Source organism: Leptodactylus fuscus, chromosome 1 (assembly GCF_031893055.1).
Source record: "Leptodactylus fuscus isolate aLepFus1 chromosome 1, aLepFus1.hap2, whole genome shotgun sequence".
NCBI lineage: Eukaryota > Metazoa > Chordata > Amphibia > Anura > Leptodactylidae > Leptodactylus > Leptodactylus fuscus.
The window spans coordinates 141,691,286-141,706,393 of NC_134265.1; positions in this window are offsets into that span (position 1 = coordinate 141,691,286).

The window sequence follows — 15,108 nt, forward strand, 5'->3', positions numbered from 1 at the left end:
CGTAACCCCAATATATTCTTTGAATTCCCAGTCAGACACTGGCACTATATGGCAGTAGCAAGAAATGAGGGTATTTGTATTCCCAATATACTCTTTGAATTCCCAGTCAGACAATGGCACTGTATACCAGTAGTAAAAATTGTGGGTGCACGTAACCCCAATATATTCTTTGAATTACCAGTCAGAAACTGGCACTATATGGCAGTAGCAAGAAATGAGGGTATTTATAACCCCAATATATTCTTTGAATTCCCAGTCAGACAATGGCACTGTATACCAGTAGTAAAAATTGTGAGTGCACGTAACCCCAATATATTCTTTGAATTACCAGTCAGAAACTGGCACTATATGGCAGTAGCAAGAAATGAGGGTATTTGTATTCCCAATATATTCTTTGAATTCCCAGTCAGACAATGGCACTGTATACCAGTAGTAAAAATTGTGGGTGCACGTAACCCCAATATATTCTTTGAATTACCAGTCAGAAACTGGCACTATATGGCAGTAGCAAGAAATGAGGGTATTTATAACCCCAATATATTCTTTGAATTCCCAGTCAGACAATGGCACTGTATACCAGTAGTAAAAATTGTGGGTGCACGTAACCACAATATATTCTTTGAATTACCAGTCAGAAACTGGCACTATATGGCAGTAGCAAGAAATGAGGGTATTTATAACCCCAATATATTCTTTGAATTCCCAGTCAGACAATGGCACTGTATACCAGTAGTAAAAATTGTGGGTGCACGTAACCCCAATATATTCTTTGAATTACCAGTCAGAAACTGGCACTATATGGCAGTAGCAAGAAATGAGGGTATTTGTATTCCCAATATATTCTTTGAATTCCCAGTCAGACACTGGCACTATATGGCAGTAGCAAGAAATGAGGGTATTTGTATTCCCAATATATTCTTTGAATTCCCAGTCAGACAATGGCACTGTATACCAGTAGTAAAAATTGTGGGTGCACGTAACCCCAATATATTCTTTGAATTACCAGTCAGAAACTGGCACTATATGGCAGTAGCAAGAAATGAGGGTATTTATAACCCCAATATATTCTTTGAATTCCCAGTCAGACAATGGCACTGTATACCAGTAGTAAAAATTGTGGGTGCACGTAACCCCAATATATTCTTTGAATTCCCAGTCAGACACTGGCACTATATGGCAGTAGCAAGAAATGAGGGTATTTGTATTCCCAATATATTCTTTGAATTCCCAGTCAGACAATGGCACTGTATACCAGTAGTAAAAATTGTGGGTGCACGTAACCCCAATATATTCTTTGAATTCCCAGTCAGACACTGGCACTATATGGCAGTAGCAAGAAATGAGGGTATTTGTATTCCCAATATATTCTTTGAATTCCCAGTCAGACAATGGCACTGTATACCAGTAGTAAAAATTGTGGGTGCACGTAACCCCAATATATTCTTTGAATTACCAGTCAGACACTGGCACTATATGGCAGTAGCAAGAAATGAGGGTATTTGTATTCCCAATATATTCTTTGAATTCCCAGTCAGACAATGGCACTGTATACCAGTAGTAAAAATTGTGGGTGTATATAGCCCCAATTCTATTGCTAGGGGACTTGCAGGGTATTTCTGGGGTGAAGGTGGGGGGGCACACCGTTGGAACGGGTATCGGGGTATATATCGGGTATACGGGAATACACTGACAGTGTATTCCATTCAGGATCCTGGGAAAGCTGGGTTGCGGCGATTGAGCCCGTCAGTGCCACGTTACACTGACAAGCTTCTCCCTGGAATTTAGCTCTTACAAGAGCTGTTGGTTGTCTTCTCCTTCCTATCCTAGCCTGTCCCTGCCTACCCAGAATCTAAGCCCTAGCTAGCTGGACGGAAACCTCCGTCCTCGGTGAATTGCAAGCTCAGAATGACGCGAACCTGGGCGGCGCTATTCTTTTAAATTAGAGGTCACATGTTTTCGGCAGCCAATGGGTTTTGCCTACTTTTCTCAACGTCACCGGTGTCGTAGTTCCTGTCCCACCTACCCTGCGCTGTTATTGGAGCAAAAAAGGCGCCAGGGAAGGTGGGAGGGGAATCGAGTAATGGCGCACTTTACCACGCGGTGTTCGATTCGATTCGAACATGCCGAACAGCCTAATATCCGATCGAACATGAGTTCGATAGAACACTGTTCGCTCATCTCTAATATTTAGTATTTATTTTGTTATGGATCATGAAGCCAAATAGGAACACATTAGATTATCAGTTTTAAACAGGTTTCATTGTTAAATTTTTGTACATATTTTATATTACTCTGTACTTATTATATGTAAATACACCCATGGGCTTTGCTAAACTCTGGCTTCTATTTTCAATGCTTAGTTCAGGCAACCATTGGATATGTGATATTGTTAGATCTGACTGTGTGTTTTACCACAATGTAAGACAAGGAATTTCTCTTGTACGTAAGCCAGTGTTCTCTACCACCAACAAACATGAAATGAAATGCAGACAGTTACAAGTTATATCACCTAATTTATCTATAGTTCGCTTCCACCATTAATGACACAGTATTGCCACATTTACGTCATTTGTGGCTGCTGAAAAGGAGCCTTGAGTTGACCAAAACTGTTTTTTCAGTCACTTCCATATGCAAACTGAGTTAAGCGTTTGAACTAAGTCCAACCACAAATTCCTCCATTTAAACTAAATCAAGTAACAACAGACAGCATAAGCGTCCGGGAAATCAACATCTTTCAGTCTCACCAAAACCCCTAAAATTGGGTGTTTCTGTGTAATGTAATATACGGCAGTTAACTATTTTTACTTTACCATTTTTTCCATCCACAATAAATAATAAAGGAAACCTGAAAATGCAGAGTCTATATTTGTTTTAAATACCCTATAAAATGGGATAAGCAACCTATGTTTTTAAAACATCTAAGTGATTTTTAGTTGTGGTTTCAAGCCTAGAAATACTGAAAAACACACATTTAAGTCTCTAATGTGGTGTAATGTGCCTTTATGGCTTTAGATGTATAGAGAAGATTCATAATGTTAAAGGTTAATTTCTATCTGGAAGTTGCAGCTGAAACCATCCATTAAATCGGGCAGCAGTCATTCGGCAATATCTTAAATTTCGGTTCTGTTGAAAAACAATATGTTGGACGAAGCAGACTAAACCTATACTTACAGATGTTGTGTGTATTGTTAATTGTAGTCCTTGAGTTGCAACCTCAAGTCATTTTTGTCTTTGATATACTTCCTTCCTTATGCACCAAGTATATTATTTACTGTCTCCCTAACATCTGATAATATATCTTAAGAGCAGGTGGTGAAATCTCTGAGCAGATCCATACACCGCCTGTGTGTGCTTTTGTCTGTGTGTTTGTGAATGTGTGTGGTCAGTAAACTGTGTAACCTAGTGCCCACCCAAGTAGATCTCTTAAAACATGTACTGTATGATATTATCTCAAATTGACTTCTTATCCTTATAAAACCAATTCCCTTCCCCCAGTTTACAAAGATGTGTTGGCAGTAAGTTACTTGGTGTTAGTCTGGAACATCTGTGCAACAAAACCTTACAAAAGGTAAGGATTAATTGAAAATATATTGTGAATGTGAACTAGACAGCTGTTACAACAATGTATATGACAGAATCACAGAGGATGAATCAATTTCACTGCCACAAAAAAAGAAATGTGCATGATATATTGGCTATGAATAACCATGTTATGAATTGGAGTGCAGTACTGTTACAATAGGCCAAAGAACCAGGTTAATGCAAACGCTGTGGAGAGGTGAGTAAAACTGTTTATTATGTTCTCTCACCTCCCCTGGGGCTCCGATTATTATACTCGGGGGTCTGAAAAGACCCCCGAATATAATAATAGCGGTAGTGGGATCGCGGCCTGGGCCTGCTCACAGCCGCCCCTGCGGTCTATAGTAGAAGGGGAAGCGAGGGCGGCAGTGAGCAGGCCCAGGGAGGTTGGTAAGTAGGCCGCTACCTGCTGGGGAATACTCCAGCAGGTAGCGGCCTATTATAAAATATAAAAAGGGTCTGATACTTACCGACCAAGCCGCTGCTCCTGCTGTCTCCGATTCCTCTTCACCCGGCGATAAGACGTCTGCGTCTCAGCGCAGAAAAGGGCAGCTCGGGTTGTTTTCAAAGCGGGCTTCCCCTGTGCTTGTTTAGGAAGAGCAAGAATCACTGCAGCGGCCACCCCCTCTGGAGCATCACCTGGAGCGTACACCTCGCCTCATTAGACGTGCGGCACTATTGCCAGCTAAGATCCAGTGCTGCAAGCAGAGTTTCTCCTAGAACTTATTAGAGCTCTGAGATGCTGAACCTATTAGCAGGTGAGAAGGGATATTTAAAGACTGTTCTCAACACCCCATTTTATGATGTTAATAGTTGTTACTTACAAGTGATGCTCCTGTGCCCTGATTGCTTCTGTTGGTTTACTGTATTTCTGGCCTCGGTTTGTTCACTGGATATTCGCTTGATTACTGATTTTGGCTTTGACTGTTAACTCTCGGATTTGACCATGACTTGGACATGTTTATTCCTTGCATTCTGCTTTTTATGTTGACATGCCTTGTGACTATTGCTGTGGGTTCTGGTTTGATGTCAGTTTGGTAGTGCATCTATTTCTTATTCAAAGCTTCTGGGGCGATAGTCTCAGCTCAAGTCCAACCAGCTTTATGGAAGCTCTGGTAAATACGTTTCAGTAGCCTTAGTCCTATCTCCCAGGTCTGTGGGAGATTTATGTAGCTTGTACTTCTCCACTGGTATCAGTCAATTTCTGCACTTTGGAAATTACTCCTGTGGCAGTTCCATAACAGTTGGCTTTCAAATGAATCAGAATAACAGAAATTAAGGCTGTATTCACACAAATGAGTCTGCCTGGGAATCATGGTCTGAAATCCTTAACTGCTAGATTGTTACTAAGTTGAACTCACAGCTTTGTATCAGTTGAGTACAGTAGTGTACCAGCAGTAAATGCAACATTCATACTACAGTTATTAATATCCATTACTGTCATCTATCATAGAATGGGAGCAACGGACATCAACAGCAGTAAAGTGATGCATGCAGAAAGAGCCTCTTCTTTCTCCATCTGTTCTAAAATATTGCACGCCAAAAGCTTTAGAATACTACAGCATACTTACCTTCTGGATTCTCTTATGCTTATTTCTTGGATCCACCACCAATTATACTACTAGCCTCAAACAATGACAGTTTGCCATGATCATGCACCCGCTGCAGCAGACAAGCTAGAATCACCATACTGACGATGACTGCAGAAATGACATGCCATTAAGGTCAGTATAAAAAGTGTAGTAGGGGACTCAGGAAACACCAGCAAAGGAGCATCAGGTTGTCTGGAAGGTGTGACTTGGTTACTTCATTTGAATGGGAGCTGACAGAATTCACAGAACCATCTGTTTCCAAATCCATATTCTACTATTTCAACTGATGCGGGTCTTGGGTGTCAGATCCACTGATCTCCAATTAATGGACCCCTTTAAGACATCAAGAATGATAGGATCTTGGAAGTACTAGAGGTCAGTGCTGCAGCACTCAGGGTGAGCAATAACTGGTTGTTATCTTTACTCACCTCCCCTGGGCCTCTACTTATTATACTCTGGGGTCTAAGAACACCCCAGCAGCGCCACACCTCCCATGAGGTGACCTGAAGCGACCGCTTCAGGCGGCACTATGCTAGGGCCTCGGGGAGGGCGGCATTTTTGCTGACCCAAGCCAGCCCAGGACAAGCTGTCCTGGACTGGCTTAGGGTCACCGTCACTGAGCGGTGGATTGGGGCGGCCGCTGGAGCACCGCTGCTCCAGCGGCCGCCCCTCACACTCAGGCAGAGAGCAGGTCCTCTCCCTGCCTTCTCTCTGTCTGCTAAAGACGCTCGCCCCGCCCCCTCTGTAAGGCCCTGCCCCTTCCACTTGGCACCGCCCCCTCCGCTCCGCCCCCTCCTCCGGGGGGGGGGGGGAGGGCGGCTTTCTGACGTCTGCCTCAGGCGTCAGAAACCAATGGTTCACCCCTGCTCCCCAGAGTATAATAATAGCACTTCCAGTTCATAATGAACAAGTTAGACCTGAAATGAACCAGAAGGCTATATATCAGGGCGCCCATCTTTAGTAGCAGGGCTTAGCAGAATGATGTATCAGTCAGCAAATACAGGCAATGTTAGGCAGAGACATATAATAAGTGTTAGATTAGGTTTCACTAGCACTATAAACTGATAGGAAGGAACTGTAGAGGCAGACTAAGGAGTTTGCTTTGCTAGTAATACTAGACTAATAGTACACATTATACACACTGTATAAGGGAAGGACTCTCCTTAGCAATGCATAAAATATTGCTAGTCAAAAGCTTTAGAGATTTAGTTTTTTTGTTTGTTGGAAAAGAATCAGAAACGTCTTATAACTTCTCATTTCCCTATTGAAATCTCTCTCTTTATTAAAGAAAAGAGAACATCATCATATACAATATGGAATTATTAAGTCTATTAGAAGATCTTTGAAAAATTCCTATTTCTATAGTATACAAATGCCAATTTGTAGAGAGTGCTACTTATCTACTGCTTGTTATAGACTTAAGCTATCTGCAAGAAGATCTAATGTCCAATTCCTATAGTATATATGTGTACATTTGCCATATATTTGGACTATAAGACAGGTCTGACTATAAGAAAAAAATAACAAAAAATATTTAATGCAACTTAAATATGCCATTGTGGTCAAGGAAGTGAAGGGGTCAATGTTACTACACACACACACACACTACTGTACATATACAAATACACACAATGTATACACACTTTTCTACTGTACACACACTCAGCTCTACTACAAACAGTACTGTTGCATGTATAATATATCTACATAAAGACACTTATAGACATAAACACCTCCGCTACACACACCCAGGACTCTGCCACCCACACAGCCTTCTTCGCACAGTATATTTGGACATCTCTATACATATACAGCTCTGCTGCATATACTCTACATATTCAAACACAGATTGGGTATATATACATATATAACCTGCTTAACACAGTATGTTTACACAGCTCTCTCTATTTACAGCAGTCCTTACAATATACATATGTATTATACTAGAGGGACAGAAAGTAGCCCACCCACTTCTACTTTGACTCCTCCCATTCCCATCCATTTCTCTTGTGCCCTCACATAGTATAATGCCCCTACGGTCACCCCCACATTATAATGTCATCCTCCTGGTGCTCCCACAGTTTACTGTCCCCCTTTATCTTCCCTCATTTTAATGTCCCTCTTCATCTGACCCCTTCAGTTTAGGGTCCCCCTCACCTGACCCCCAAGTTTAATGTCCCTCTTCATGTGGCCCCACAGTTTATTGTCCCCCTTATCTGACTCCCAGTTTAATGTCCCCCTCATCTTGCACCCCTGTTTAGTGTTCTGCTCATGTGGCCCCCAGTTTAAGGTCTCCCTGCTGGTAACAAACAAACATAAAAAAAACACTAATACTGACTTCTCCTTGCTCCACTGCTGTTTGAGTTCTCTTCCCTCTGAGTCTTCAGAGAGCTCCAGGCACAATGTGAGTGACGTCATCACATCGCCCCTACATCTGCTGTGCCAGTGCATGCAGAGGACAGAGAGGTGAGGCAGGGGCTGTCCACGGACAGCTCCTGCTTCACTGCTATAATAAACTCATTTGTGTTTGGAGAGGACACAGATAAATTCAAGCCGGGACATACCTCCCACCAACCGGGACAGTGGAACAGGACCTGGAACCTGGACTGTCTTGCTGAATCCAGGGCAATTGGGAGGTAGGCTAGTAGAGTATATATATTCATAGTTGCTCATGCTAACCAAAGCTCTACAGAAGACTGCCACCTAGCCAACAGCTAATGGTTGTGGCGGTTGCCTACCTATTAACCACTGACTGGCTGCATGCATGGCTTTCTGAAGGAAGTTTTGCATGATTTTTCTGGTGGTCCAGATGGATGAAATTTTTCATTTCACCATCTGTTTCTGTGGTAAATTCACCACTAAAACTGCCCCTGCATTAAAGGACCACATGAAAAGAAGGCAAGGTTCATTAGCCTATCTCAGAAGAGCTGTTCTAGTGGTCAAGGAGGGATTTTCTTCCTGGAGATTCATTCTATTTGAGATGGTTTTATTGACCAAAAAATTATAATATGGGTTTATCTGTGGGTATCATGTATAATAGTATATGGCATACAGACCAGGATGATCCGATTATGTGCACTATTAACCCTGTGAGTGATATGGTTACAAGCCTCGTATATACACATAACATCATTGGCACATAAGTGATACCCATCTGTAAAAGGCATGTTGCAGACTAAAGCATTATAGTAGGAAGTTTGAATGAATTAGCCTGTGTGGGATTACGGACTATGGTGTAGATGTGGTGTAGTCTTGTTATTTACCCTTACTCCTTCAGAGGGTAGTTTAGAAATTATCAGAGGAACAGGTCCGCCATATGGTACTAGTATATCCAGTATGGGTTTCAAAACCCTGGTACCGAATATTTTAGTCCCTTTCCTTGGAGAAGAAGCTCCTTCTGGGGTTCATGGAAGATCATTTTTAGGGCACACAGAGTTGTTTAGTCAAATTACCTCAGCTGATATGGATCACAGCTCAAGGATCGATTTCCACGTTAATGAAAAAAAACGGGGGGGGGGGGGGGTGTCTTGCTACAAACGATTAAATTTTTCTCCTGTGGAGTTTGATTCTATATGAGATATTGAAGACTCATCTCTTTGTATCGTCCCTGCTCTAACATACCTGTAATATGTTGACTTTTGAAGACCCCATCAATATCTTCAGGACCAGGGCACATTACTGGAAACCTGACATTGAATTCAGCGCACTGTCGGCTTTCGAGTGGTATGTAATACCGCACATCTCTGAGCACATGAAAAGTCCTCATTAAGAGGAGTTGCATCTACTAGATTAGCAGCAACAATGGGTGCCTTTAGCAGACATCTTTAACCACGCATCTGGCCCGATGTGACCTGTTTATTTGCACTTGAGAAAGGGCCCTGTTTGGCCTGAAACATGTCGTGCAGTTTTGCTCTAATAGCCTCAATAAAGAGTCTTCTTTGGGATTTCTGGTTTATGCTCTACTTTTATCACCAGCGAGCGCAGATCTTCTGTTACGGACCTCTGGTCCTTGCTATACATCTATACAGATTATTAGCTAAGGGGACATTCCTACTTGCACCCTTGTCCGCTCGCCGGGTCTCCGTCCTATTCCCCAGAGAAACTGGATAAGGGACGACTTTCTGGCGGTCAGTTTTAAAACCCATTAATCTGAATAGGTTTTATAAGCAAACTGCCTGTAAGGATTGGGGTCAGGGTCAGGCGGTGCGATATGACACAGCTGGGATGCAAAACTGTGCAACTAATGACAAAAGGGGTCATAGGCCCTGAGGCTAGAACTATGCTGTTATATCTGAGGTGAGGCAGACCAATGCACTCCCTACTTGGAGTGTGCCTGCCATGACTCCTACGCTACTGTCCAGGCAGCTAGGGTGAAGGAAGAGGAAGCCCTGAAAGTGCTAGGGGCTGGAGTAATGAGGGTCACGCCTAAGCAGAAAGCACAGTGTAAAATGCAATGCAAAACGAAAGACAAAATAGCATGGAACCAGGGAGAACAACAAGTCCCAGCGAGAACACAATAGAGAAGGCGAGGTCGGACAAGCAGAGGGTTAAACCAGGATATCAGAATGAAGTGCCAAATCAGAAGACAAAAGAATAGTCAAATACGAGCCGGGTACACAGCAACTAATACACAGACTGAAAGACACACAGACAGGATATCTGACAGAGCAGGAAACCAGGGAACACAAAATGAATGTCTGGCAAGGATACAAGCCTGGGTGGGGTTTAAATAACAGCAGAGAAAAACACACCCAAAACCTATGATGGCTAATGGCATAGAGTACTGAGAGTAGGGAAAAGATTTAACCCTTAATCACCTAAGCGCAACCAACAGAACTCTTAACACGTCTCCAGGGGAGGCGCCGCGCAGCAAGGAGACCGCGGCGACTCCGTATTCTGACACCGCCGGTGTCCATATGCAGCCTCTCCACAGGAAAACCCTTTTTTTTGGGCCAGACACAAATCCTGCATTTGCAAATGAATGGACTTTAAAACTGACCACTGGGAAGCTGTCCCTTATGCAGTTTCTCTGGGGAACAGGATGGAGACCCGGCGGGCGGACACGGACGCAAGTGTGAACGCCCCCTAATTCATCCAACAGGCCTCCTTAGGAAAAATTCTCAGAAGTCTTGCATCATAACAAGACTCCCTTCAGGTAGTTGTGCCAGTAGCCAATCAGCGAGCTCCACTGTTTTCCGAAGGCTAATAGGGAGGCAGCTACCACAACCGAGTAGCTGTTGCTAGGTGGCTGACTTAACCCTTCAACAAGTGAAGCTTGCAGTCATTTGCTCCTGCAAACTTACACAGTCCTCTCCATTGCAAGAATATGTTTCCCTCATATCTGCAGTGGTCACACAGTTCGTTGTCAAGCAGAGAGTTGCAAAGTTCTCTCTTTGATTGAGCAGAGCACTTCAGCAGTCAGGGGGGTCTGACACTTCTACACTCCTCCAAATTCACAGTATAAGATACAGGCATGTTTTAACTAGGTTTTTCCTTCATAAAAAGTGTCTCTTAGGCTAAGGCCCCCTTTATCAAACTTCAGTTCAGAAGTAGACATGTTGCAGTATGGTTGAATAAAGTACACCAAAAGTATCACTGGATTCATTGGACTTCAGTGAATGGATTCAATGGACGTCCGTTTCTGAATTTGGTTCCTGGGCTCATCAGATAAATGATGATAGTACCCTTCAAATTTGGTTCTCTTTTACTAGAGCATTATTGTGTTAAGATTAGAGATGAGCGAACAGTAAAATGTTCGAGATTCGAATATTGAGGTTGGCCCCTCAATATTCGACTACTCGAATCGAATATCGAACCCTATTCTACTCTATGGGGGGGAAAATGCTCGTTTCAGGGGTAGGCAACATTCAATCAAATTATACTTACCAAGTCCACGAGTGAGGGTCGGGCTGGATCCTCCGAGCAGTCTTCTCCGTGCAGCGTCCCTGCGGCGTCTTCCAGCTCTGAATTCACTCTTCCAGGCATCGGGCCTGGGCAGAGCCCACTGCACATGCCTGCACTACAAGCGGACATGCGCAGTTGGCTCTGCCCAGGCCCGATACCTGGCAGAGTGAATTCAGAGCCGGAAGACGCCGCGGGGAAGCTGCACGGAGAAGACTTCTAAAGTTAGGAGAAGAACCAGCGTTGATTGTCCGACTGTATAGCATTCGCCCAATCAATCCTGGTTCTGCATCGAACTTTTCCATTCGAGTAGCGAGTGGTACTCGATCAAGTACAAGTATTTCGAATACCGTAGTATTCAATCGAATAACTACTCGGTCGAATACTACTCGCTCATCTCTAGTTAAGATCAAGGCCCTCTGGTACTTTTTTGCAGTGCTGAACTATTGGAGGGTGAGAATTACTGTCCTTTTCTCACTAAGGCTCCACATTGTGGAAATGCAGCATTTTTGTTGCAAATTTTGCAGCATTTATTTTTAGCCAAAATCAGGAGTGGCTTGAAAAGGAATGGAAAATATAAAGGAAGCAATTAGCAATGTTTCTCTACTGTTAAATCTACACCTGGCTTTGACTAAAAAAAACAGTCAACAAAATCTGCAACAAATAAAAGCTGCATTTACCTCCATCCATCTTCCCATCGACTCTGACCAGCTTCCCTGTCCCTGCTGAGGAAAAGCATCCATACACCATGATGCTGCCACCACCATGTTTCACAGTGGGGATGGTGTTTTCAGGGTGATGAGCAGGGTTACCTTTCCGCCACATATAGCACTTTACATTTAGGCCAATAAGTTCTACTTTGGTCTCATCTGAACAGAGCACCTTCTTCCAAATGTTTGCTGTGTCCTCTATATGACATATGGCAATCAGCACTTCTTATGTCTTTTTTTTTCAACAATGGTTTTCTTCTTTATTTCTGCAGCTCCTCCAGAATGTCCTATGGCCTCTTGGCTGCTTCTCTGACCAATGCTGTTACTTTAGGTGGGTGGCTAAGTCTTGGTGGGTCTGCAGTTGTAGAATACTTTTTCTTTTTTTGGATGATGGATTGAACAGTGCTTATTGGGATGCTCAAAGCTTGGGATATGCTTGTATAACCTAATGCTACTTTAACCACTTACAGACTGCCCATTCGGGTTTTTACATCCGGATAGTGGCTTCTTTGATCCAGTTTTCAGCAGCTGCGTGAAAACCCAAAAATGTGTCTGGTCCTGAACCAGAAATTGGCCCGGTACTGAACTGGTTATGTTTTTCCGGAACTTTATCTCTGACCTGTCTGGTGAGTTCCTTGGTCTTCATGATGCTGTTTGTTCACTGGTGTTCTCTAATTAACCACTGAATCCTTCATAGAACAGGTGTATTTATACTGACACAAAATTACACACAAGTGGACTCTATTAACTCACTACGTGACTTCTGAAGACAATTGTACACACTGGAGTTTATTTAGGGGAATCAGAGTACAGGGGGCTGAATACTTTTGAACGTCACACTTTTCAGATTTTTATTTTATTTAAAATTTGAAAACCATGTATCATTTTCCTTCCACTTCACAATTATCTGCTACTTTGTGTTGCTTATCACTTAAAAAACATTTAAGTTTGTGGTTGTAAGATGACAAAATGTGAAAAAGTTCAAGGGATATGAATACTTTTGCAAGTGGCTGTGGATAGACAGATATCAATTAATTCTGACCTCCAAACAGTTCAGCACTGGTAAAGTAGACTTCAGGTCAGAGCATGCCCTATAAGTTCTAGGTATGTGCAGGGTGTGGAGCTATCATTAATGAAATCTAACCACCCTGTTTCTGGTGTCACCTTGTTGATTGTACCCACCTTGAAAGGTATAAGTATTAATATGTGCTAGCAGTTTACTTAATCTTTAATGGGACTGTATTACAAAGACTAGCCCTTTAAGGTCCCCAAGACTTATTAGATTTATTAGATTTACATTTATAAAACGTTATATTCGCGCTTCAAGTCATCTCGGGGGAAAGACGTTTTTTATCTGTTTAATCTCTATATTACAGCAAATGGTTGAGGTATTAGTAAATTGTTACCTGCGATATGAAGAAGTGGATTCTGTAATTAAATGTAACATTTCAAAATGAAATATTCTGAACATTTCAGATCTTGCGTTTTAATAAATCTTCTCTAATTCATCAAAGTGGCGGTGATCGCAGTGTGTTCCTCATAAAATGACACCAGCAGTGTGATGTCTGCAATACATCACCCAGTAATAATAATGATTACAGCTCCTTGAATACCTCGAAAAACACACTTGTCTGTTTCCTGCGATTATCTCACTATACCTACATGCTGTCCATAAATCTGTTCCGTCATTACATAAAAAGACATTACATTAAAGTGATGGCATGTTTCTTTGAAAGCCATTCAAGAGACAAATGTTCTAATCCTTTTAGTTTAGAAAGGTAGTGCATACCAGGCTCTGTCAGCTTTAGTACTGAGGAGATAAACGCCGGCCCTAAAGACTAGGCACAGAGGCGATGATTTTGTAATGTTTGTTTATACTAATAAAAGACCATATCAAAGAGATTACAAAGTGTGTGGTCCACAAAAGAGGCCACCAATGAAGATGTTCATGATTCATTCTGTAAAAATAAAGCTTGTTTCAATGGGGCTTTCTCAAGCATAGGTATGTTAAGTCAGGGGATATTTTTATTGTTATTATATGGACAGGATTAATCTATTATTGTAAATCCTGCATACCTGAAACCTAGCTCCCGTGAAGTATATATATGGTATTTGGTGCTAAATAAAATACCCCTGAAAGTAGAAAAACGAAATAATTACAGGCGGTTAGTGAATGGGACAAGCAAAGACTAATTTTATTGAAATTACACATTGCCGAAAAAGGTCCTTTTTCTGTTGCAAATTTTGTCGTGTTTTTATGAGCCAAAGTCTACAGAGAATTTAGCAGTGGCCTTAAGATGAGGCCCCACGTTGTGGAAATTCAGCGTTTTTGTTAGCAGATTTTTGAGTCAAAGACTGGGAATGGGATATACTTTATTAGGTACACCATGCTAGTAACGGGTTGGACCCCCTTTTGCCTTCAGAACTGCCTCAATTCTTCGTGGCATAGATTCAACAAGGTGCTGGAAGCATTCCTCAGAGATTTTGGTCCATATTGACATGATGGCATCACACAGTTGCCGCAGATTTGTCGGCTGCACATCCATGATGCGAATCTCCCGTTCCACCACATCCCAAAGATGCTCTATTGGATTGAGATCTGGTGACTGTGGAGGCCATTGGAGTACAGTGAACTCATTGTCATGTTCAAGAAACCAGTCTGAGATGATTCCAGCTTTATGACATGGCGCATTATCCTGCTGAAAGTAGCCATCAGATGTTGGGTACATTGTGGTCATAAAGGGATGGACATGGTCAGCAACAATACTCAGGTAGGCTTTGGCGTTGCAACGATGCTCAATTGGTACCAAGGGGCCCAAAGAGTGCCAAGAAAATATTCCCCACACCATGACACCACCACCACCAGCCTGAACCGTTGATACAAGGCAGGATGGATCCATGCTTTCATGTTGTTGACGCCAAATTCTGACCCTACCATCCGAATGTCGCAGCAGAAATCAAGACTCATCAGACCAGGCAACGTTTTTCCAATCTTCAATTGTCCAATTTCGATGAGCTTGTGCAAATTGTAGCCTCAGTTTCCTGTTCTTAGCTGAAAGGAGTGGCACCCGGTGTGGTCTTCTGCTGCTGTAGCCCATCTGCCTCAAAGTTCGACGTACTGTGCGTTCACTGTTGCCTTTCTATCAGCTCGAACCAGTCTGGCCATTCTCCTCTGACCTCTGGCATCAACAACGCATTTCCGCCCACAGAACTGCCGCTCACTGGATGTTTTTTCTTTTTCGGACCATTCTCTGTAAACCCTAGAGATGGTTGTGCGTGAAAATCCCAGTAGATCAGCAGTTTCTGAAATACTCAGACCAGCCCTT